Genomic DNA, 15,492 nt, shown 5'->3' with positions numbered 1-15,492 from the left:
TATTTAACACAGTACTGGAGGTTTTGGCCAGACCAATTAGGCAAGAAAAAGGAATAAAAGGAATCCAAATAGGGAGGGAAGAAGTGAAACTCTCGCTGTTCACAGATGACATGATCGTATATATATAAAACCCTAAAGAATTCATTGGAAAACTTTTAGAAGTAAACAACAACTACAGCAAAGTTGCAGGGTATAAAATCAATTTACATAAATTAGTAGCATTTTATTTTTTACTCTCATATTTTTTTCAAATGTACATCATATTTCAAATTCTTTGTACATTACATCATGTTCACCACCCGAACACTAATTATAGTGCATCCCCTCACATGTGAGGCTAATCACCCCTTTTGCTCTCCCCCCTCCCCTCTTCCCCAATGGTAACCACCAATCCAATCTTCAATGCTATGTGGTTTTTTTGGTCATTGTTTTTATCTTCTACTTATGAGTGAGATCATACGGTATTTGACTTTCTCCCTCTGACTTACTTCACTCAGCATAATACCCTCAAGGTCCATCCATGTTGTCACAAATAGCTAGATTTCATCATTTCTTATGGCTGAGTAGTAGTCCATCGTGTATAAATACCACAACTTCTTTATCCATTCGTCCCTTGATGGGCACCTAGGTTGCTTCCATGTCTTGGCTATTGTGTATAATGCTGCAATGAACATAGGGGTGTATGTATCTTTATGCCTTTGTGTTTTCAAATTCTTTGGATAAATACCCAGTGGAATAGCTGGATCATATGGTAGACCTATCCTTAATTTTCTGAGGATACTCCAAACTGCTTTCCATAGTGGCTGCACCAGTTTGCACTGCCACCAGCAGTGAACAAGGGTTCCCTTCTCTCCACACCCTCTCCAACATTTGTTGTTTCCTGTCTTGTTAATTATAGCCATTCTGACCGGAGTGAGGTGATACCTCATTGTAGTTTTGATTTGCATTTCCCTGATAGCTAATGATGTGGAGCATCTTTTCATATGCCTGTTGGCCATCTGTATATCTTCCTTGGAGAAATCTCTGTTCAGATCTTTTGCTCATTTTCTAATTGGATTGTTGGTTTTTTTGTTGTTGGGATGTATGAGTTCTGTGTATATTGTGGATATTAACCCTTATCTGACATATGGTTTGCAAATATCTTCTCCCAATTGTTAGGTTGTCTTTTCGTTTTGTTGATGGTTTCCTTTGCTGTGCAGAAGCTTTTTAGTTTGATGTAGTCCCATTTATTCATTTTTTCTTTTGTTTCCCTTGCCCGGTCAGACATGGGACTTGAAAATATGCTGCTCAGACCAATATCATAGAGCGTACTGCCTATGTTTTCTTCTAGAAGTCGCATGGTTTCGGGTCTTACATTCAAGTCTTTAATCCATTTTGAGTTGATTTTTGTGCATGGTGTAAGGGAATGGTCTACTTTCATTCTTTTGCATGTGGCTGTCCAGTTTTCCCAGCAGCATTTATTGAAGAGACTCTCCTTTCTCCATTGTGTGCTCTTGGCTTCATTGTCGAATATTAGCTGTCCATAAACGTGTGGGTTTACTTCTGGGCTCTCAATTTTGTTCCATTGATCTGTGTGTCTGAATTTGTGCAAGTACCATGCTGTTTTGGTTACTATGGCTTTGTAGTATAATTTGAAGTCAGGGAGTGTGATACCTCCAGCTTTGTTCTTTTTTCTCAGGAATCCTTTGGCTATTCGGGGGTCTTTTGTTGTTCCACATAAATTTTAGGATTCTTTGTTCTATTTCTGTAAAAAATGTTGTTGGAACTTTGATAGGGATTGTGTTGAATCTATAGATTGCTTTAGGAAGTATGGACACTTTACTGATGTTAATTCTTCCAATCCAAGAGCACAGAATATCTTTCCATTTCTTTGTGTCTTCTTTGATTTCTTTCAACAATGTTTTATAGTTTTCAGCATACAGATCTTTCACCTCTTTGCTTAAGTTTATTCCTAGATATTTTATTCTTTTTGTTGCAATTGTAAATGGGATTGTATTCTTAATTTCTCTTTCTGCTACTTTGTTGTTAGTGTATAGAAATGCAACCAATTTTTGTACATTGACTTTGTATCCCGCGACTTGACTATATTCCTTTATTATTTCTAAAAGTTTTTTAGTGGACTCTTTAGGGTTTTCTAGATATAAAATCATGTAGTCTGCAAAGAGTGACAGTTTCACTTCTTCTTTTCCAATGTGGATCCCTTTTATTTCTTTTTCTTGCCTGATTGCTCTGGCTAGGACTTCCAACCCTATGTTAAATAAGAGTGGTGACAGTGGGCATCCTTGTCTGGTTTCTGTTCTTAGAGGGATAGCTTTCAGTTTTTCTCCATTGAGAATGATATTTGCTGTGGGTTTGCCATATATGGCCTTTATTATGTTGAGGTATTTTCCTTCTATGCTCATTTTATTTAGAGTTTTTATCATAAATGGATGCTGTATCTTGTCAAATGATTTCTCTGCATCTATTGAGATGATCACTTGATTTTTATTCTCCATTTTGTTAATGTGGTGTATCACGTTGATAGATTTGCAGATGTTGAACCATCCCTGCATCCCTGGAATGAAACCCACTTGATCATGAAACATTTCTATACTCTAATAACGAACTAACAGAAAAAGAACTCAAGAACACAATACCATTCACAATCGCAACAAAAAGAATAAAATACCTTGCAGTGAATTTAACTAAGGAAGTGAAAGACTTATACAACGAAAATTACAAAGCTTTTCTTTTTTTCTTTTTTTTTTTTTGAGGAAGATTAGCCCTCAGCTAACTACTGCCAGTCCTCCTCTTTTTGCTGAGGAAGCCTGGCCCTGAGCTAACATCCATGCCCATCTTCCTCTACTTTATATGTGGGACGCCTACCACAGCATGGCTTTTGCCAAGCGGTGCCATGTCCGCACCCAGGATCTGAACCAGCAAACCCTGGGCTGCCGAGAAGCAGAATGTGTGAACTTAACCACTGTGCCACCGGGCCAGCCCTACAAAGCTTTTCTGAAAGAAATGGATGATGACATAAAGAGATGGAAAGAAATCTCATGTACATGGATTGGAAGAACAAACATAGTTAAAATGTCCATTCTACCTAATGCAATCTACAGATTCAACGCCATCCCAATCAGAATCCCAAGGACATTCTTTACAGAAATAGAACAAAGAATCCTAAAATTCATATGGGGCAACAAAAGACCCGGAATTGCTAAAGCAATCCTGAGAAAAAAAGAACACAGCTGGAGGCATCACAATCCCTGACTTCAAAACATACTACAAAGCTACAGTAATCAAAACAGCATGGTACTGGTACAAAAACAGATGCACAGATCAATGGAACAGAATCGAAAGCCCAGAAATAAAACCACACATCTATGGACAGCTAATCTTCGACAAAGGAGCTGAGGGCATACAACGGAGAAAAGAAAGTCTTTTCAACAAATGGTGCTGGGAAAACTGGAAAGCCACATGTAAAAGAATGAAAATTGACCATTCTTTTTCACCATTCACCAAAATAAACTCAAAATGGATCAAAGACCTAAAGCTGAGACCTGAAACCATAAGGCTTCTGGAAGAAAATGTAGGCAGTATACTCTTTGACATCAGTATTAAAAGGATCTTTTCGGACACCATGTCTTCTCAGACAAGGGAAACAACAGAAAGAATAAACAAATGGGACTTCATCAGACTAAAGAGCTTCTTCAAGGCAAAGGAAAACAGGATTGAAACAAAAGAACAACCCACAAACTGGGAAAAAATATTTGCAAGTAATACATCTGACAAAGGCTTAATATCCATAATATATAAAGAACTCACACAACTCAACAACAAAAAATCAAACAAACCGATCAAAAAATGGGCAGGAGACATGAACAGACATTTCTCCAAAGAAGATATACGGATGGCCAATAGGCGCATGAAAAGATGCTCATCATCGCTGATCATCAGGGAAATGCAAATCAAAACTACACTAAGATATCACCTTATACCCATTAGAATGACAAAAATAACTAAAACAAATAGTAACAAATGTTGGAGAGGTTGTGGAGAAAAAGGAACCCTCATACGCTGCTGGTGGGAATGCAAACTGGTGCAGCCACTACTGAAAACAGTATGGAGATTCCTCAAAAAATTAAAAATAGAACTACCATACGATCTAGCTATCCCACTACAGGGTATCTATCCAAAGAGCTTGAAGTCAGCAATTCCAAAAGTCCCATGTACCCCAATCTTCATTGCAGCATTATTTACAATAGCCAAGACATGGAAGCAACCTAAGTGCCCATCAACAGATGAATGGATAAAGAAGATGTGGTATATATATATACAATGGAATACTACTCAGCCATAAAAAAGAACAAAATAGTCCCATTTGAAGCAACATGGATGGACCTTGAGGGAATTATGTTAAGTGAAATGAGCCAGACAGAGAAGGACGATCTTTGTATGACTCCATTCATATGAGGAATTTAAACATGTAGACAGAGAGAACAGATTAGTGGCTACTAGGGGAAAGGGGGGGTGGGGGGGGTGGGTACAAAAGGTGAAGGGTTGCACCTACAACATGACTGACAGACAATAACGTACAACTGAAATTTCACAAGATTGTAACCTATCATTAACTCAATTAAAAAAAAACAACTTATTTTGAGATAAATTTAAACTCACAGAAAAGTTGCAAGAACAGTACAAAGAATCCCCGTATAGCCTTCACTGAGATTTACTGCATTCCTTTTTAAAACTACTTGCATATTATGGACATCTTTTCATGTCCACAGACACCATCATCATCATGGCCAACATTCATTGCTGGCTAGGTGAGCCCTTTACTCACCGTGACTTCTGTTATCCCCACAACCACCACCTGAGATAAATACTATTATTATTCACTTTTTACATATGAATAAATTAGGCCTTAGTTAGGTGCTTCCAGTGTTTTACCTTACAATCCTTAGTTAAAGGTCTTTGATCCCTACCTTTGTGCACCTATTCCTTAGGTTTTCGATGCCATCTCTAAATAAGATTATCCACAAAATCCCCCAAACCCACTGACAGAGCAGAAAGGAAGAACACGATCATCACAGAACTTTGAACCTGGGTCCCGTGACTGGGCCACGTCATGGCCCATGATGCACAATGACTAATTATATATTTTAATGACTAATCATAATTTAATGACCTGGTAAATACCCTGACAACATATTTTTATGATTCAGAATTACTTCCTTAGATGTAAATATACAAAATATACTCTACTGTCAATAATCCTATTGGATATTTCTATGTATTAAAATATATATGCACCCCATGTTCATAGCAGTATTATTCACAACAGCCAAAACATGGAAGCAACTCTAGCGCCCATTGACAGATGAATTGGTAAGCAAAATGTAGCACTGGGGCAGAAAAATTTTCCTTCTACCCTTCTAGGGTCTTTGGCTGATCTAATAATTAAGTTGACATAAGACAGATTAACAGGAGAAAAATTTAATTTCATATGTATGGGGGCCCCATAGAAACATGAGACACAAAAGCTGTCAGGCAATTGAGGGTTATATGCTCTCCTGACCTAAGGAGTGGAATAAGGGCCTGGGCCTTCAAGGGGAGAAAGGCAATTCACAGGAAGACAAGAAGAGAACATGTTTGGTAATCGGTAATTGCTCTCTTTCTGGGCCAGGCCCCCTATTTAAACTCTTTCAGGCAGTTAAGGGAGAGGTAAAAGATTTTGTTGAATCTGCTGGGTCTTGATTGCTTTTAGCTCAAAATAATCCACGTGCCAAAGTGGCACATATTTTGCTCCCATTCAGTGGTAGATGCATATGCGTACAATGGAATATTACTCAGCCTTTAAGAGGAAGGAAATTCTAACATTGTGCTAAGAAAAATAAGCCAGTCATAAAAAGATAAATACTATATGACTCCATTTATATAAGATCTCTAGAGTAGTCAAATTCACAGAGACAGAAAGTAGAATGGTGGCTGCCAGCGGCTGGGGGAAGGGCAGAATGGAGAGGTATTACTTAATGGGGACAGAGTTTCATCTTTTTGTATGATGAAAAGACTTCTGGAGATTGGTACACAACAATGTGAACGCACTTAATGCCACTGAACTGTACACTTAAAAAAGATTAAGATGGTAGATTTTATGTTATTTATATTTTGCCACAATTAAAATTTGGTTGAGTTCGTGCACTCTGCTTTGGTGGTCCGGGGTTTGCAGGTTCGGATCTTGGGTGTGGACATAGCACCATGCCTCAGGCTACACTGTGGTGGCGTCCCACATAAAATGGAGGAAGATTGGCACAGATGTTAGCCCAGCGACAATCTTCCTCACAAAAATAAAAATAAAAAAATAAATTTTAAACACATGCAGTAGGTACTTCATATTGAATACTAAAGTATGAGGAATGAGCCTCAGAAACAGTGACTGATGCCTCTGAGAGACATTGTAAGACGCTCCAAAGAGGTGACTGTGAGCTGAAACAGTGCAGGTCGCAGTTGGCAAGGGGGCATCTCTGCAAAGGGCCCACAGACCATATCCGCCTGGTGTGGAGGCCTCACCATTTCCCACTGGAGAGAGGAAGCCTAGGGCCCCGAAGCCAGTGGACCTATCATCCCTCCAACTTCTCCTTGTAGGCTTCCTGTGTCAACCGTCACCCTGTGGCTGCTTACTCCTGCCCCCTGACCAGAGTTCTCCTGCCTCTGAGTGCAGCATTAGTTCCTTCACTCCGAGGTTGAAATGACAGAATCAGAGACCACTTGTTGAATGCATCCTGTAAGCCCTGCACAGAGCGCTTTATAGACATTACTTCTAATCACGATTTTCAGGGTGAGCCTCCGAAAGAGGTTCTGTGATTGTCGGCTTACTCATGAGGAGACTGAAGTCCCTAAAGGTTAAGTAACTTATTCAAAGATATACACTAAGGAGCTAAATTCTTTCCATTATACCCTGTGGCCTCTAAGATGATTAAGAAAAAAACAGTAAGATCCCTGCAGAAGCTAGCATATTTTTAAAGCCCCCATGAGGTCTCAGAGGCAAAAATGTACCGAATCTAACAACTCAGGGTTGCCCCCAAACAGTAATTGCTAATATTGATTGAGCACTTAGTACAAGTCAGGAACTTGGGTAAACTCGGAACATTACCATGTTAAATACATCCAACCACCCAGAGTGTAAGTGTAACAATGCTGGCACACTAGGAAAGTCTCAGCAATGGTCAGTTGCTTCAGGATAGAGGGCTGACATTTCTTTCACACTCAAATATGCGATTCTCAAGATCAACGCCAATTCTGAATCGGCTAACTGCTCTATTTTTTTAAGCATCGGAAACAGATTTCTGGATGATTTTAAGGCAGAATTTGGTCCGAACTCTAATTCAATGCTGTCGCTGTTTTCCAGGATACTAACCCTAAAAACACTGGAAGATACACCAGCAACAGAATAAGCCACTGAGAATATGTGTACTCGTAGTTGTAAGGCATTTATTCAGTCATTCAACAAATAGTCTTGAGTGCCTTCTGTTTGCCAGCCAAATCCTCCGTTTCCCCTCTTCCCCTCAAAAAACAAAACCAAACCTACATCCAGCTTTCAAGAGGGCTCAAGTGGTCACCTGGATCTGGATCCTTTACAGTAAGTACTACAGTATTGACCTCGAAAATTTTATTCTTACAAATGGAATCTCATGAATATTTACTAAATATTCATGGTTCATGGTTCCAGTTGAAAAAGCCCACTTTTTTTTTTTAACGTGCTATTCTCCCTTTGTGATGACCTTATAAGAGAACTTTGTGTCTTTAAATCCTATTACAAGACTTAATTTTCCTCCCATCCCTGTTCCCAGTCTTTTCATTCCTATTCCTTTGGTGAGACTGGGCAACCACTACCAGTTTCTGTCTTTCTGGAGATACTTTATGCCTATACAAGCTCACATGTATCTGTACCAACGTGGGTCTTTCAAAAAGAAAAAAAAAAAAAGGCAAACAATGGCATAGCCACACCCATCTTCCTGCACTTCGCTTTCTTTCACTAAATATAACTCGGAGTTGGAAAAGATAAGTCTCTGTGGACATGAGTCAGTTTGAGGTGTCCAGGAACCTCGGTTCCGCCCACCTCTCTAAACTGTCGGGAAGGAAAATCCCTGAACGCGCTACAACGGGCATCAGACACTCGGAACTGATGCCCGGAAGAGCCCGGGGCGGGGCGCCCTGGAGGCGGCCCCCCCAACGCCGGCACACAGGCCTAGCGCGAACGCCGGGCCGCCCCCCGGGAACGCAGGCTGGCCGAGGGGCGGGCCAGCCCGCGAGCACGCGCGCTCCCATTTTCCCGTCCGCCTTGGCCCCGCAGTGGGGGCCGCCATCTTGTACCTTTGGCCAGCTACCCCGTCAAGAAAGACACCTGGAGACTCCCTGGCAGCTATCTTTTACGAGAAGCTTGCGCTGCGATCACTGCGCTCAGGTAACCGCGCTTCCCTGAACCAGGAAAGCCTCTCAGCGTTCCTTACCACCACAGAGGGAGCAGCCATCTTGTACGGCAGACCCCTCCATTTCCGGGACCGGCCTGCCGACGTAACGACGGAGGTGAGAGCCAACATAGGCGACTCTCGCGCCCTCTGGCGGCGGGGCCGGAGCAGCGACGCCAGCGTCGGCGGGCTGGGGATTCTGCTTCCGGGTCTGCTCGGGCGGGGCCTTGACGTCACCCAGTCCCCGGCTGTGAACGTCGAGCCGGGGCGAGGCGGGGTGGAGTCTGAACCAGCGCTGTGAGTGATAGGGGCGTGGCGGGGCGGGGGGAATGGGAAGCTGGGGAGGGAAAGTGCGTTTGTTAAAGGGCTTCTGCGTGGTTTGTTGGTTCCCTGCGTCGCCGGGTGAGGCGCGTATTATTGTTACTGTTTACAGGGGAGAAAAGAGGCTCGCCCTCTCGGCCGTGCTGCTTAACCCAGGTAGACATAGCATTAGAGACCCGCTCTCGCCCGTTTCTTTAAACTGGAGTAACAGTATCTATTCTGGGCGATTGTTGCGGGGATTGAGTTTTCAGATTACAGTGCCAGGTTATTAATATTAGTTTATTCTCCATTGATAATAGTAATATAATAACAACAACTATGTGTCAGGCACATGTTATGTGTACTCAACCTACGACTCTATAAGGTAGGGGGTATCAACATTTCCATTTTACAAATAAGAACAGTGAGGAAAACAGAAGTAACTTGTCCAAGGCTACAGGATAGCCAACAGCAACTCCCAGGCAGGTTGGGGTGGGTGGCTCTGATCTCAACCGCTACACATTCTCTCTGGGAACAGGACCCTGTCAGAGTATCTGCTAAAAACGTGGTGGCCCAACAGGGACCAATCACCGGAGTTCTTGCAGCCTTGTTGTAAAGAGCAGTAGGACTTCTAAGGACAGGCTCTTTAGGGAGGGAAGAGAAGAGGGTGGGAGGAAGAAGAGAAGGACTGGCCTCAGGAAGTACTAGAGGGAATGGACTGGAGAGGATAGAACACAATTTTTGTCCTGTTTGCACCAGAAGTGAAGAAATGGCTTTTAGCTTGCAGAACAGGAGGTGTGGATGATAGCAATAATAATAATTGCCGTGACACATTGAGCAGTTACCATATGTATCCTTAGAAGGTGTCGTAGGGGAGGACAACAAATCCTCTACCTTTGGGGTCCTTCTGGCGAGACTATGAATTAAGTTCACATGAGACAGAATAACAGGAGGAAATCAAACAAAGCTTTATAACATGGATACATGGAAGACACTCAGGCAAACAGAGCAACTTGCCAAAATGGCGGGAGGCTCTCATTTTAAATATAAATATTGTCAGCTACAAAGGAGGATGTTGAGGGTAGGGGCAGTCAGTCATGGGAGATACCAGAAAAGCACAGTAAATAAGAGTAAGGTTATTAAGCAGATTTAAGTCCTTGCCTCCTGCGTTAAGAGTTTCTAGAGATAAGGTCCTCCCCCTTCTTCTTGGTACTGACAAATAAAAATGGCAAGCAATAGGATATATTGGAGTATATGAGGAAGCCATTTGGTATAAACCTAATTCGGCCTGACTTTGTTTTTTCCAAAAGGGCCTGACTGTGGCTATTGAGCACGCATTGTATATCTGCTTAGACATTTCCTATGGCCAGAACAAAGGCCCTGGAGATAAAGGTGCAACTTCTCCCATTAGCATTTCCTTAGGGATAAGCATTTTTCCTTAGGCTAGGAACTGATTGCTGCACTCACCTTTGACCACCCAGCTCACCTGTGACCACTCACCTGGAGACAACAGACTGCCACCCTGCTGTGTTCACTGAGACAGAAGACCTACCTGCTGTGTCCATCAATCGCTGTGCTGACAGAGCAGTCTCGCGACTATTGTAAAAGGGACATTTCAATCCTATGTGAAACATCCTCTCTGGGGGTATATAACCACTCTGTGCACCCCACTTCTTTGGTGCCCTTTCTTCCTTCGGGAAGAAAGGCCCCGGGTTATAATCCTAAAATTTAAGCTCAGAATAAACTCACCCAAATTTTCATTTATAGATTCGTTATGGATTATTTTCGTCGACAGTACAAAGGGAGATACCTCTACAGATGGAGATTTCCCTTACAAATGTAAATGTCTCTTACAAAGGGTAAATTCTACTTTTCAGAGCTTCTCCCATTTCTGCAGTTTTTAAAAGTAACCAGCCCAGGGCCGCCCGGTGGCGCAGCGGTTAAGTGTGCATGTTTTGCTTCGGCGGCCCCTGGGGTTCACCTGTTTGGATCCTGGGTGCGGACATGGCACCACTTGGCAAGCCATGCTGTGGTAGGCATCCCACATATAGAGGAAGGTGGGCACGGATGTCAGCTCAGGGCCAGTCTTCCTCAGCAAAAAGAGGAGGATTGGGGGCAGATGTTAGTTCAGGGCTAATCTTCTTCTTCAAAAAAGTAACTAGCCCAAAATAATCCTCATGCCAAAGAGACACATTTTGAGGTGGCCAATTGTGATCCCCCACAGTATTAATCCAATTCCAGAAATGGAGGCTGAAGTTGAGAAAAGTAGGTCTCTTATTCTTGGCAATCTGTTTACTTAGCTATAAAATTGGGGTAAAAGGGATCCCTGTCCTGGCCCTAGCCAGGTTTTTAGTAAGAGAGAGAGTTTTGGTGGCCTACACCATCATTTGGTGTGGCTTTTGATGGGAAACTGTGTTGGCAAGGGTGGGGAAAACAGGCACTGTGATACCTACTGGTGGGAGTGTATAGTTGTATCATGTCTATTAACTTGGAATAATCCTTTGTATGAATCTTTTGATCAAGCATGTCAAGGCCTAGGAAATTATCTTACAGGTGTGCTCCCCCATGTGCTCAGACATATTACAAAGAGATACAAGCCAGCATTGTTTGAATAGCAAAAGTCTGGAAGCAACCTAATTGTTCATCAGTGGGGGACTGGTTTGGTTTTAAAGATATGACATATCTATGCAGCCCTTAAAAAGAGTAAAGCACTGCTATTATGGAACGAGCTCCAAGATTATCACATATAATTATGATTGTGTTTGGCTGCAAATAACTGAATACCCTTCTATAGTGGCTGAAACAGAACAGGATTAATCTACCTCATGCAATAAGTAGTCCAAGGAGGCCTGTGGGGCACAGTGTGCCATTAGGGATGCAGACTCTTTTACTTTCGTTTTTCAAAAATTTTAAACTTTTTTTTATTGTGAATCATAATATATATAAAAAGTGCATAAAATATAAATGGTCAACTTAATAAACTATTTTCATGTGATTATCTATGTAAACTCCACCTAAGTTAGGAAAGAGAATGTTGCCAGCATCCCAGAGCTCCCCCTTGTGCACCTTTACCATTCACAAGTCCCTTCCACCCTCCAGAGATAACCACTATCCTGACGTTTATGTTTAATACTTCCTTGCCTTTCTTTATAACAGTGGGTCTCAAAGTGTGGTCCCTGGATCAACCATATCAGCATTAACTGGGAACTTATTAGAAATGAAAATTCTCAGGCCCCACCCCAATTCTACTTAATGGGAAACCCTGGAATGGGGCCCAGCCATCTGGTTTTAATAAACGTTCCAGCTGATTCTGATGCATGCTCAAATATGAGAAGCATTGCTTCATAAAAGTGTGCATCTGTGAACAATACAGTATAGTTTCTCTGGGTGTGTTTGACTTTATATAAATACATAATATCATATCATGTATTCCTTCATATCTGCTTCTCTTACCCAATATTAGTCTTTTGTCTTCATACTGAAACATAGCACATTGAGAAAAGTGCCAAAATCCTAACTGTGCAGTTTAGTGAATTACCGTAAGTTGAACTCACGTGTGTAACCACCGCTCATCAGGAAAAAGATCATTCCTAGCCGCCTGCAGTCTGCTTGCTTCGTCCCAGTCCTGCTCTCTCTCTCTCTCCTTCCCACAGGCAAACCCTACCTTCTTTTAAAAATACTTGCATATGCCAAGGTTTGAAGCACCAATTGGGGTGGTGAAAACAGATTTTATTCAGTAACTACTGACAGTAGGGGAAAGAGCTGAGCTCTGTTCCTATTTGTGCTGAGATGACTGGGAGTTTTAGAGGCAGAAAGTAGGGAAGGGGAGAGAGTGGGGCTCACGTGGAAAATTATAAAGTGTAGGGCAGTGTAAAGGTGACTAGGCCAGCTTTGATTGCTAGCTGGCGGTCATCAAAGTCAGGTTTCTCTCTTCTCACAGAGACAGGGCCTGAGAGGCCCTGTCCTTTCTGATGACTGCATCTCAAAGGAATGGCTCTCAGATCCTTGAGAAAGACACTCCTGAGTTTTAGGAGATACATCTCAAAGGGACAGGGGAAAGATTCCTAATTATACGCCCTTTTTAATCAATGCTCTAAGAAAGGGAAGTCAGGTGTTGGCGAGAATAGTGAGTTCTCCTGGCAGCGTTGAGCCTTCTCAGGCAGGCATTTTAACGGGGGCCCATGGCCTCATGCTGCTAGAAGTCATGCTAGAGTTTGATTGTCTCTTGGCGCTGAGGTTTGGATGGAGTTGTTAGGTGCCTGAAGTTCTGCAGTTCTCAAAAGATAGCCCCTGGAGAAAGTGAAACCAGCCATGAAGAGGACAGCGTATCATGCTTGAAGATCTTGTGCTGCTTGCAGGCTTGTGCCACGTCACGGTGTACGGCAGGGTCTGTGGCAGGAAGACCACTTGGGTCAGCAGCAAGCCAGCAGCCAGTGGCTGGCCCTCCTGGGCCAGTTGCACACAGCTATGGGGCTGTGGCCCAGCCAGTCAGACATGTTAAAAGTCAACAAATAGGGGGCCAGGCCAGTGGTGCAGCGGTTAAGTTCGCACATTCTGCTTCGGTGCCCCAAGTTCGCTGGTTTGGATCCTGGGTATGGATCTATGCACCACTTGTCAAGCCATGCTGTGGCAGGCATCACACATATAAAGTAGAGGAAGACGGGCACGGATGTTTGCTCAGGGCCAGTCTTCCTCAATAAAAAAAAGGGAGACTAGGCGGCAGATGTTAGCTCAGGGCTAATCTTCCTCAAAAAAAAAAAAGTCAAGAAATAGGACACAGGAATGAAGTAATTTCCCTAAGTGCTGGTGCCTTGATGTCCTTAAAGTTATGAATAACATTCATGCTGGACAACACAACCAAAATAAACAGGAACATCAGGCCTTTGCACTTTTGTCCACATAATATATATACTTATGGCTTTGTGCAGTCATCTTTTAAATCAGAAGAAAAAAGCTACAAACAAAAAGTACATTTATGTTGTCTTTTATATTCACCCACGTAGTTACCTTTATTGGTGCTCTTTATTTTTTCATTTGGAATTGAGTTACTGTCTAGTGTCGTTTCATTTTATCTGAAAGATTCCCTTTCGCTTTCCTTGTAGTGCAGGTCTGCTGGTGACAAATTCTCTCAGTTTTTGTTTACATGGGAAAATCTTAATTTCGCTTTCATTTTTATGTTTTTTATTATAATGTATTACATTAATTGATTTTTGGATGTTAAACCAACCTCATATTCTTGGGAAAAAGCCTACTTGATTCTGGTCTATAATTCTTTTTATATGTTGCTGGATTTGGTTTGCTAACATGTCGGGAGAACATTTGCGTGTGTATTCATAGAAGATATTGGTCTATAGTTCTTTCAATGTCTTTGTCTGGTTTTGGTATCAGGGTAATACTGGTCTCATAAAATGAATTGGGAAGTGTTCCTTCCTCTTCTATTTTTGAGAAGAGTTTGTGAAAAATTGGTATTAATTCTTTAATGTTTGGTAGAATTCACCACTGAAGCCATCTACCCCTGGGCTTTGCATTGTTGGTAGTTTTTAAAATGACTAATTCAATAGCTTCACTTATCAGTCTATTCAGATTGTCTATTTCTTTTTTTTTTTCTTGAGGAATATTAGCTCTGAGCTAACTACTGCCCATCCTCCTCTTTTTGCTGAGGAAGACTGGACCTGAGCTAACATCCATGCCCATCTTCCTCTACTTTATATGTGGGATGCCTACCACAGCATGGCTTTTGCCAAGCGGTCCCATGTCTGAAACCTGGGATCTGAACCGGCGAACCCCGGGCCACCAAGAAGTGGAACATGCGGACTTAACTGCTGTGCCACCAGGCCAGCCCCCTTTTTTTTTTTTGAGGAAGATTAACCCTGAGCTAACATCTGCTGCCAATCCTCCTCTTTTTGCTGAGGAAGACTGGCCCTGAGCTAACATCCATGCCCATCTTCCTCTACTTTATCTGTGGGATGCCTGCCACAGCATGGCGTGCCAAGCAGTGTGTGGGTCCACACCTGGGATCTGAACTGGTGAACCCTGGGCCTCCGAAGCAGAACGTGTGAACTTAACCCCGTGCCACCTGGCCAGCCCCTGTCTATTTCTTCTTGAGTCAGTTTTGGTAGTTTGTGTCTTTCTAGGAATTTATCCATTTCTTCTAGGTCATATATTTTCTTTGTAATCAAAAAAATTTTTTTTTATAATTTTTCAAACCAGAACATTTATTGTGTGACTAATCATCAAAATCCTTAAGATGAACTGGAGGCAGCAACAGCTGTCCTTTTGGGTTTAGGTGGTGTTCTTTCACAGAACCCATGCCTGAATCTACAGTATACAATTTTTAGGTGCCTCATTTGACTGGTCCTGGTGGTATTTCGTCTTTTGGCCACGGCACTCCCATTACACTTTCTGTTCCTCTTGGCAGGGTAGCCACCTTTGCCACAGGTGGACTTCTGAAGGTGGCAGGCTTAGGGCCACAGCAGCGGCACAACACGTGCGTGTCACCGCGACGCTTTCCAACGATGCCGACCCTTCCTCACCTCGCTTTTGTGCCGGCCAAAGAGGAGCTTATATGTTTTCTTAGCATACAAATGGTCACAGTATTCCTTTATAATCCTTTTTATTTCTTTAAGGTCAATAGTAATGTCCCTTCTGTCATTTCTTTTTTTTTTTCCTGCTTTTTCTCCCCAAGTCTGCCCAGTTGTATATTTTAGTTGTGGGTCCTTCTAGTTGTGGCATGCAGGACACC

The 15,492-nt window shown here is 42.4% G+C and overlaps 1 long non-coding RNA gene across 1 annotated transcript in view; it reads right to left on the bottom strand.

Annotated features, from left to right (window-relative positions):
- Positions 1-8,738, bottom strand: part of LOC124246495 (uncharacterized) — a 32,564-nt gene extending 23,826 nt beyond the window's left edge. The window contains exon 1 of the long non-coding RNA XR_006890514.1: positions 8,356-8,738. This is a non-coding gene — a long non-coding RNA (uncharacterized LOC124246495). The remainder of the gene's footprint in view (positions 1-8,355) is intronic.
- Between the last annotated feature and the right edge of the window lie 6,754 nt (positions 8,739-15,492).

This window comes from Equus quagga, chromosome 1 (assembly GCF_021613505.1).
Source record: "Equus quagga isolate Etosha38 chromosome 1, UCLA_HA_Equagga_1.0, whole genome shotgun sequence".
NCBI classification, from domain to species: Eukaryota; Metazoa; Chordata; class Mammalia; order Perissodactyla; family Equidae; genus Equus; species Equus quagga.
The sequence above is the reverse complement of the archived record's forward strand: the minus strand, read 5'-3'. Positions and strand labels throughout refer to the sequence as shown.